The sequence below is a fragment of the Hetaerina americana genome, unplaced genomic scaffold (genome assembly GCF_022747635.1).
Source record: "Hetaerina americana unplaced genomic scaffold, ioHetAmer1.1.p SCAF_38, whole genome shotgun sequence".
In the NCBI taxonomy this organism is placed as follows: domain Eukaryota; kingdom Metazoa; phylum Arthropoda; class Insecta; order Odonata; family Calopterygidae; genus Hetaerina; species Hetaerina americana.
In genome coordinates, this window is record NW_027286963.1 from 2836055 (window position 1) to 2846400 (window position 10346).

A 10346-nucleotide genomic window follows, 5' to 3' on the forward strand; every position below is an offset into this window, starting at 1 on the left:
TTTAATCTCAAAAATCCAAGATTTGAACAGCTCTATTCTTGTCTGATCCAAATTTTCAATAGCCTCTGATCATTGAGTGTCGCACTCCACAAGAACGCCTTCACGCAATGCTCTCTCTCCTGCGGCAGAATTTTCTTTACGCACAGTATATGCCCTTTTATCACGAACGCCTTCTTAGCTCTGGAGCTCATCTGAACGTGATGCCTGTGGAGAGCTTTTTGCATCCCATTTTCTGCTACTTCCAAAGTAGAGGAAAATTGAATTCAACGGCCTCAAGCTAAACTTTATATGTATATAATATATTAGTTCTGTCCTTCTCTTCCTTGAGTAAGGTGGCTGGGACCACCTAAATTCGAAACCTTATGAGTTGTATTCCTGTGTTTTTTCTTTTGTCCACTAGTGTTAACTTCATTTGATCACCTTGATCAAAAAGTTCCCGGAATAACCACCGTGTGGCGCTCCCATCGTTCCGATTTGAGTTCTGTTTTTTTTTTAAATTGGTACATCTGTTGTTGATATTCCCTTTAAATCTTAGTGTCATAACTTGACATTTGCAAAAGTTACGTAGCCAAGAGTACATCTATCTCTGTGTGTTGGCGATTTTTTACAATTTCAGAAATGGATTTAAATTTGCAACAACGAACTTGTATTAAATTTTGCGTAAAAAACGGATTTAGTGGCGCACGGACGTTGGAAATGTTGGAAAAGTGTTTCGGCAACGATTCTCTAAAAAAAACGGTCGTTTACCAGTGGCACGAGCGGTTCAGAAGTGGTCGTGAGTCAATCGAAGATGATGAACGCAGTGGCAGACCATCGACATCGAAAGTCGGTGAAAAAATTGATAAAGTAAAAGAAATGTTGGTCAATAACCGCAAATTAACCATCAGAGAAATAGCTAAACATGATTTACACTTCCAGTTTCGACCAATAGACGACATCATCAATTAGAAAAATGTTGATATGGCCAAGAATATCAGTGTAATCATCATACATATACCATATAATAACATATCATATACGATCGTTTATATATATATATATATATATATATATATATATATATATATATAAACGATCGTATATGATATGTTATTATATGGTATATGTATGATGATTACACTGATATTCTTGGCCATATATATATATATATATATATATATATATATATATATATATATATATATATATATATATAAACGATCGTATATGATATGTTATTATATGGTATATGTATGATGATTACACTGATATTCTTGGCCATATCAACATTTTTCTGATTGATGATGTCGTCTATTGGTCGAAACTGGAAGTGCCGAAATAAACGTGCTTGTAAATATACAAAGTTATTCAGTAAGTGAAAGTTCTCACTCTGCTTTGAATTTCTCTTCAACTAAGGCACCACTAGCTCCACCTTCAAATTCTCTCTTCCGCTTACGCTTAAGAATACTGGTGGCGATTCATCACCTTACCAAATCGTGAACTTTACCCTTTTTCAAAGGCGATTAATCTTTCCAATCCAATCATACACACGCACTTCCTTGAGAGAGTACACTGCTCATATTTCTCACACAATAACGCAAGAGTGATTTGTTAATAGAAAACTCACCACAATCTGAAATAGAACCTGAATACGTGTCAAGGGTACCAATAGTACTTGGATATGAGAAGATAGAGCTTTAATGCATATCTAAGGAAATTTTCTCATTCCCTTTACCTCGTCGGTAGACTAAGCGTTGGATAAAAAAGTTAGAAAAATGTTGACTCCCATGGTTCAAAGCTTACTGGCCAGCCCGTTCATTACGTTACGTTAAGTTCGAATCCCGCCTCGGCCATTGATTTATTCTGACTTTTATAGTACGATATTACTTACACCGATAAGAAATCCATTAAGCCCTTACTAATATTAATCTACGTATAAATTAACAAAAGACCCCGCAAGCGTACGCAAGTATGGGGGTGTGGTGGGGAAGTTAGGTGATCAGCCTTACATGCAGAATTATTAGCTAATACACACATTTGAACTCATTTTAGCTCATATACACGTGCATACAAACATTTCCGTGCTAATCCATGGCTATATGCATCATGCAGTTTATATCTGCGACGTTTATTCGCTTCTTGTAGTATTGTTTTAAAAACCTGGAGGACCCTCTCAAACTTTATGTTATTATTTAATTAAGTTTTTCTTCTATGGAGCCCAGTTACTAGCCGCATATTCCCAATGTGACCCAACTAAAATGCAGGGACACCTCTCTCTTACGTTTTCGTCACATTTTCCTGCAATTCGTCAAAAGAAAACCTAGTTTTTTACGGCTAAGGCAACATATTCATCTAATGTGTGTATCCTATGAAAATGCTGATGTCGGTGTAACACCGAAACATTTGACCTTTTATTATAAATGCTTGAATTAATCCCATCTCCTATTGTAATTCATGCCTTGCCTTGTTTGTTTGCTCCTCTTTTATTCCAAAAATTCAGCGCTGTAGATTCTCTGATTCCAGCCCTCATCCTTCACAGCTCTTCGATATCTGGTGTAAATCGTTAGAGTTGCACCGTCTCTGCCAGTGTCCATATTTCTCTGTAAATCACTGTAAATTGATCATTCTTCCGAAATTTTCCTTTGAGTGTTCTTTCTGTTCTCCAGCGATAATTATTTTCCACATGCAGCATCTCGGCGCTCGTCTGCTAGTTCAAAGGTCGCAGGGTGGATTCCTGCTCCTACGTAGCATGAGCGTTGGGTCAACTGAGGTGTTTGGCCCCTGGGGAGACTGATAACAGGCCAAGGGTTTATTGCGATCCCAAGGGATACGTCATGGGCGCCCGAATAACTATAAAATTATTAATAAACGTATTAAAAATCATTAAAAATAATTAGCTCAACTTGCGCATGAGCAACGTTCTCATTCCTCTGCAATGTGATTGAAACTTAATTAAACGAATGGACCTGAATAATTTGCTTCAGAGTAATAAACTATAATATGGACAGTACAACTCCTAACATTGACGCATGTCCCGAGGAAATATCTCACATATCATGTTTGTGGTATATCCCTTGATAATCTGATTTCGAAGTAATTTTTAACATACTTGTTTGCAAAATTTATGCCGAGAATTCAGCTAAAAAATACGAGTAGACCAACTTCAATTGCCTAGTGTGCATTTATCTACTTTTATCTGTGCCTAGAGATGCATAGAGGAGTTGAAAGAGCGTTGCCTGATAAAAAAAACAGCTGGAAGGTATAAACTACGTTTAATCAATTTAAAATGCTGTTTTACCTTGAATATCCTTTTAAAAAAATTCGTTGTTAAATCTATCCAGTCAAATATTACCCCAAATATAAAATTTTTTGCGTGAATATGCCCTTGCAAAACCAATTCATCAGATTTTCAGAGGCGGAGGTGGCTCTAGATGTGACAAGTACTGTCAAGCGCTGGAGCAACTTCAAGCGCCGGAGATCAGGATGGTGTAGTGACTAATGTACAGGCTTCCCACACTGAGGGCGTGGGTTCGACTCCCAGGAGTGAGAGGATTTTTCAGAGTTATCAAGGTCCCTATTTGGGGTGTCATATGCAGAACATTTCAACTGTAGTACGCTGTCCTTCGGATGGGACCTTATATTTTGTGACCCCTAGGTGCCTTTCTTTATCCCAGAGTAGGTATCTCTCTCTCCACCCTTTATCCCATTCATTGAAAATCCTACATCTACCAAATAACCCACGTATTCCCCTAAATTGCGCAAATGACCTCAACTGTCGGTTTCCTCCCCTTGATAAACAACTCTTACTACATCAGGCGACACGTCAGAAAGGTAATGAGAAAGGTTTTGCGTTGATCGGCTTGTACCTGTTTTATATGAATCCCGAGTTTCGCTGATTTTCCGTATAAAACCCGGAGAGATTTTCATTCTTCACACTTGGACCATCCAGGACGCGAAACTCCCCAAGGCAAAGCGTCGATGCCTTCCGTTGGGGAGGAATGCGAGAAGGCGAAAAAATTGAGGTCTAAACTGCGGTGCGTGGAAAGAAGAGGAAGTATTCGTGGAGAGGACTTCGAGGAACGGGGCATGACGGAATCACAGGAGAGAAAGAGGGAGACAGTCACGGGAAAGGAAAAGTGATGACGAAGCAAGAACTGAGACCCTCGTACACAACTGAGGCTATAAGCCCTCAGGCAAACAATAAAAGTGAGCATGGGTGAGTTACGGAGCATTATCCCACGAACCTTAACTAACGTTTAGCTAAAACACTTTGCTTTCCTCACTTCATTCTAAAAGTTCTACTCCAGTTCCCGTAAAAAACCCTCTGTGGGAAAACCATAGATTGGGTGACCACCTTATTTCGCAATGAAGGGAAAATCTCGGCGCGCTAGATATTCATTTGAGGGAAAATGTGACGCTAATTTGGCAGGTTGGCAGAAATTGTCAGTTTTCATGTTTCGCGTTCGAAAAAAAATATTGCGCCATTTGGCGTTCCATCACTGAGCATACCTACCTTTTTATCTAAATTCTCGGAAATAATTTATCAGCGATATTAGAAAATTGATGAAGATTTACTAAAGGTCAGATTTGCACAAATTATTATTATTTTTATCGCCTAAAATATTAACTACGATCTAAGAAATACATTAAATGTTCTTTGACCTTCCTTAAAAATTCATGGTAGTTGTATTGAGTCAACATTGCGTGGAACAATTAAATTTTGCCAGTATTTCAACGATTTTTTCACAGTTCCCAGTTTAATTTTTTTAACTGTGCTTCTCATTCACTTTACGTACATTTACCCTTTGGTAACGGCAAATGTAATTCTCAAACAGCCGATTTCGTAATTTAATAAACCATCCAACATTGAAACGGAGCTGAGCAATCCATAAAGAAAATATCAAGATCCGTTTTTCGTTTTTCAGTTAAACACTCAAACAACTGATGGTAAAAATAACCATTCATGGTTCAATGAACTAGTACAATTTTCCAACAGAAGAAATGGTCTTAACTTAAAATGCCAACATTTAAAAAATACACTGCTTGATTTTGACGCCGCAGTACTTGAAACGATGAATATATCACCAATTTCAACTTTAGCTTTGTTTCACATTCTTGCTTGTTGTGTCCTGGCTTACGTGTTGTTGAATGGCTTTCGTGCTGCACCCTGGGGTGCAGTTTTTTGTTGGTTTGCGGTATATATGTTTTAATGAGTGTTGGATGAAGGGATTTTTGCATGAGTGTGTGCGCTGCTGTGGGTGTAATTTTCCACGCTGTTTTTTTGCATGTGGTATTGTCCCTTTTTGCGGTTGGTGACCTAACACCACAAGCCCTTGCGGCGGCTTGCGGTGTATTATGTAGATGTAGCTGTGGGAAAGTAGTTTGATTTAAGGTTATAAAGAAGTGGACTTCTTTTCTCAACCTCTCGGGATAAGTACGCTAGCTCCGACTTCAAATTTTTGCTATGTTTTGTTCGTCCTCTCTATTTCCCCATTTTCCTCCGTTTGAGCGTTCTAGTAACAGGCGAGGTTTTGCCCATTTGCTCACACCAATTATATACACATACAGTAATTTCATTATAACAACAATTTTTCGATTTTTTCTCCTAGTCAAAATAAAAAAAATAAAACTCTGTGACGAATTAAATTTCAGATAATTGCATTTTCAATTTCCGTTTTTCGAATTACTATTGTTTCGGTGTTTGAAAGGCCATTCAGACGTTTTTGAATTTGAAGAGATAGGAGGAAAGCCTATCGAATGCCCTGGTCGTAAATGTTGTAAGAGCTGAAACGTCTCCGTGAGCAACAAAATAATCAATAAATGACTGAAATACAAATCATATCGCACTCAATTGAAATGAAACGAAATTATTGACTCTGTGATTACACACACTTTATTTAAAACACGACCCAGGTTTCGACGTTGAAAGTCATCAGGTCACCTGTGTGCGGAATTACAAATTCAATTATTTCATTTCAACATGTTATGTAAATTCCATAAATTTACGTCGGAGATAACATATTTTATATTGTACTCGTAGGAAAAAGGATGTACAATCAAAAATTTGAACGAATGCCACAGCATTCATATTAATTACACGTAAATACCAAAACGCATCCTGTATTTCATATAAAAAGGTCAGCTTAAAACTTTCTTACTTAAATGTTTTCGCTCACTTTAGAATGCATCTTAAAAGTTGAGACCATACATGAGATCAATTCCATGAATACTCTTCACTTAAATGAGTTCTCGCTAAAAACCTCGAGATGTATGTCGGAGAGAAAGATACGTAAATGCTCTTGCCTCAACTCAATCGAAGGGGAACGGACAATTCAAGGCTAAGGAGGTGGAAAAGTAATCCTAAAAAAATTTGCGCCACTTACTGATGGTGTTGGTGATGCGAAAGACGACGGGATGGCGTCCAGTTCTAATGTCACACTCTAAAGAAGATCGTTGAGATGCTGAGGATTGAAGGCAAATTAGAAGAGCTTATATTGCCGAGGTCCACGGAAGGATGTCAAGTGGAATATCAATTTGCTTCTGCATTACACATATGGATTATAAAAACAAAATAGAAAATATATAGTTACATAATGAGAAAATTTATAAGTCATAACATGGTAATCAATACATTCGCTCTTTTTTATTTATGGCAGTCTACCATTTAAGGTATGCGTTGGATGGACATAGACTAACCACCGCTACATTTCTAAGCCTCATCAATCAAGACATAACCTAACACCCCAAACTACATCAATCTGTTCTTCGATTCCACAAACTTTCTTCCTCCCTCCATTCTATCCAACATGCCAATTATTTTCCTACCCCTAACTCCCTTGGTTAACGTCCTCCCCTCTATCACAGTCTTCAATATTCCATTAACCTTTCGCCCTACATCCAAATTCCTTGTCCCCTTTGGATTACCTCCAACAACTCTCTCTCCCCTTCCCCACCACGCCTAACACTTCCTCGTTTGTTTTCCTTTCAGTCCACTTCTCCTTTCCCATCCTTTTCCACGCTCACATTTCAAAAGCCTACAATCTACGCAAATCGCCTTGCTTCAGCGACCATGTTTCCGCGCCGCACTAAGCCAAGCTCCATATCAAAGCTCTCGCTAGTATCTTTACTCAAAGTCCCTGTCATCAACTCCCTTCTTGTAAGAACTTCTTTTGACTAACTCTCCTTCTTATGCCTCTAATACTTTAACCACCTTCGGGAAAAACTCTTCCAAGATAGCTAAACGTTTTAAACAGCTCTAGATGATGCTCTCCTCTGATTCATAATGTTTAACTTACTCTTCCAATAGTGTCGGAAAGAGTAGCGAATGAGAAGAGGGGAAATCGAATACTGGGGTAGGGGAAGGATATACAGAGGGACGTGGGCTTTGGGTTGAAAGGTTAGCGAGGGGAAGATGTTAGCCAATAACAGAGAATTAATTCGGAAGGTTGGGAGGATTTAAAAAGCCAAATAAATGCTTGTACTCTCGTCCTTAATTGGACTAATAAGTCCGCAGGGAAGATGGAGGAAATTACGGCAAATGAGTGTGTAACATATTTCTCATAAGTAACGTTTTATAAATTTCTAATTCATCCTTGGGTCTTGATTTACTTTCATCGCTTTCCTTTGGATACTCGCATCTATGGTTGATTTTTTTTTAAATTAAGAGTCCCCTGTAGGAAATTACCGGGACATGCACGGGATGTGAATGAAAAAGGGAGCTATAATAAGTTAAAGTACGCATTACTCTTAACGGCATGCGTACCCGTTTATGATCGTCATGAAAAAATATCCATCAAACTTAATTCTATTAAAAATTGATTGATTTTACAATCTAACGGGAAAATAAACATTTTCGAAAATGTGCACGTTCTTACATTACGCAAGGAACAAGAGACAGAATGAATTTGATTCGAGGTTAAGCAAGGAAACTTAGTTTTCCATTGAAGAAATGCCCAGTCAGAATTATATCACCAGCCGCGAAACAATAGGAAGCTTAGAATACATTTTTCTCACCACGGTCGGAAGATTAACCCGGTTTCAACGATGCACAGTAGTTTCATTATTATAACCGGGTAAGCATAGGATAAGTGTCGTATTAACCCAAAGGAAATATCATTTACCACGTTTTTATTGCATTCCCCAAAAGAATAAGTTTCGTATATGGACCGTAAGACATGAAAGGCTAAGATTCAGTGCTGTTATTTGATTCTTCGAGAAAATCGCAAATGTCGGAGACTTTTTCCCTCTGTAAACTTCATCATGTCAGCCCCAAACGTAATGTACTCAGTCCCGGGAGAGGTCTGCTGAGAGTATGCACAAATATAAACGCTTATCTATGCCCGTCAGGAGGTAATGGGTAACGGTTCAATTCGACATTTTCCTCGATTCCAAAAAATGACGTTTTCAAACAGATGAGCTGACAGGGAATCCATACAGGAGGACGGAACGAAAAGTCCCAGCGATTGTGGAGAAGCCTTAAATAGAAGTTAGGGTGACAAAAGTAGGGCTAGAGAAGAAAGACGAGCGGACGGGAGGGAGTGTGGGGGGGGCAAGTTCGAAGGAGGGTGCCAACGCGGTAAGGGAGGGTGGGACAGGAGGTTGGAAGTAAGACAAAAGCGTGATCGATAGCAGTGAAAGGCAAGATTGAGACTTTGATATAAGAGTGTATTCCCTTAATTCAAAACCTGAATCAGATATGCAAACTATGACGTATTATTTATGTTCTTAATTCCATTGACCCAGTACGTAGATAGGACTGCCAATACCACTGTAGATGTTAACTTCAGGCTCTTTGAGACTGAAAAGAAATATATATACATTGGGCAATTTAGCAATCTTTTTCGCCAAGTTCAACGATTGCAGCCGCCTTAAATATTCAAAAACTATAAACAAACAACATTTTAATCAATAGTTCAGCCAGATTTCCAGTCAAAATGAATAATATTGAAGCACTTCCGCATTGTAAGTTTTTGAAAAAAAAGTGCAACAAAAAAATGAATTTTTCTCACAGTGTTATTTTATTGATAAAAAGTACAATGTTGAGGCAAAAGAATAGCGCCGGTAAGAATGAACACCTATTTTATGGAGCAAAAGTAGGAGGGTGGAGAGGAGGAGAAGACACCGAGAATGCTGGGCTGGCCAGGTAGCACGCAGGTGCAGGTGAACCCTAGCAAAGTCAGAGGTAGGGGATTATTTTGCTTAAAAAACGTAATATATGACAGCCATCCTTAGTTGATCCATTCTTCCACCACAATACTCATAGTATACTTGTGCAGGGTATACATATATATATATATATATATATATATATATATATATATATATATATATATATATATATATATATATATATGACACTTTTTGAAAGTCTCACGGACGCGAATAATAATGTATATAAACATATACATATATATATATATATATATATATATATATATATATATACGTATAGAGTGTAGTATACTATACTAATATATCACACTGGTACTCATAGTGTACATGGGCAGCACAGCGTGGAGAGAGTTGGTAGCAGGAAGTATCGAAGCACGGAAAATGTATTGCAGGAGAAAACAGTGTCCAAATTTACGAAAACATTCTTCATTTTACGGAATTTTAGGCAATACTTCTTTGAATTGGGGTCTTTTTTAGAGACTTGAATAAAAAAAATAAGGGATTAGACCCCAATTAGATGCCAAATGTTACGTAGTACTGTACTTAGAGAAATCAACGAAAAATAATTACACTAAAGACATTATGAATAAAGTCTTTCTTAATTCTTATGGTAGGACACTAAGTAACGGAAAGGAAAAATAACAAAAATTTGTTTATCTTTAATTCTCGGTCAGTCGACTTTTGCAAATACGCCTCAGAGCCTTATAGTTCAACTACACAATGTTTAGAACTCGACCATTGAATAATTCCGCAACTAATCTGAGATAATGAACAGAAGGGATATTCGTTGAAGAGGAGTTCCTCAGGACACATTAATTTTTTATATTGCACAAGGGTTGAACAGCTGCCGTCAGGGTGAGAGATTTTTTCTATACTTAAAATGGATTCTTTGCGTGTAAAATGACAGATGTAATCGTCCATTTTCTACAAATGCGTGGTTAAACACACCCATATGGAAATTCAGCTTCAATTGAGTGAGACATGTGGTAGTCGTGGAGTTATGGATGCGCGACAGTTGAAGAAGAAGGCCGAACGTCGTAAAGTGGCAACGAATTCAAGATGCCTCGGAGCCACGGACCTGACGGTTTCCCCAGTGGACCGAAAATGTGGTCCATTTTACAGAAGCGTCCTACCTTTAGTGCGAACGTTGTGAGAGATGTGTACGTCTAAAGGAGTATTGGGCTGGGAAGTAACGA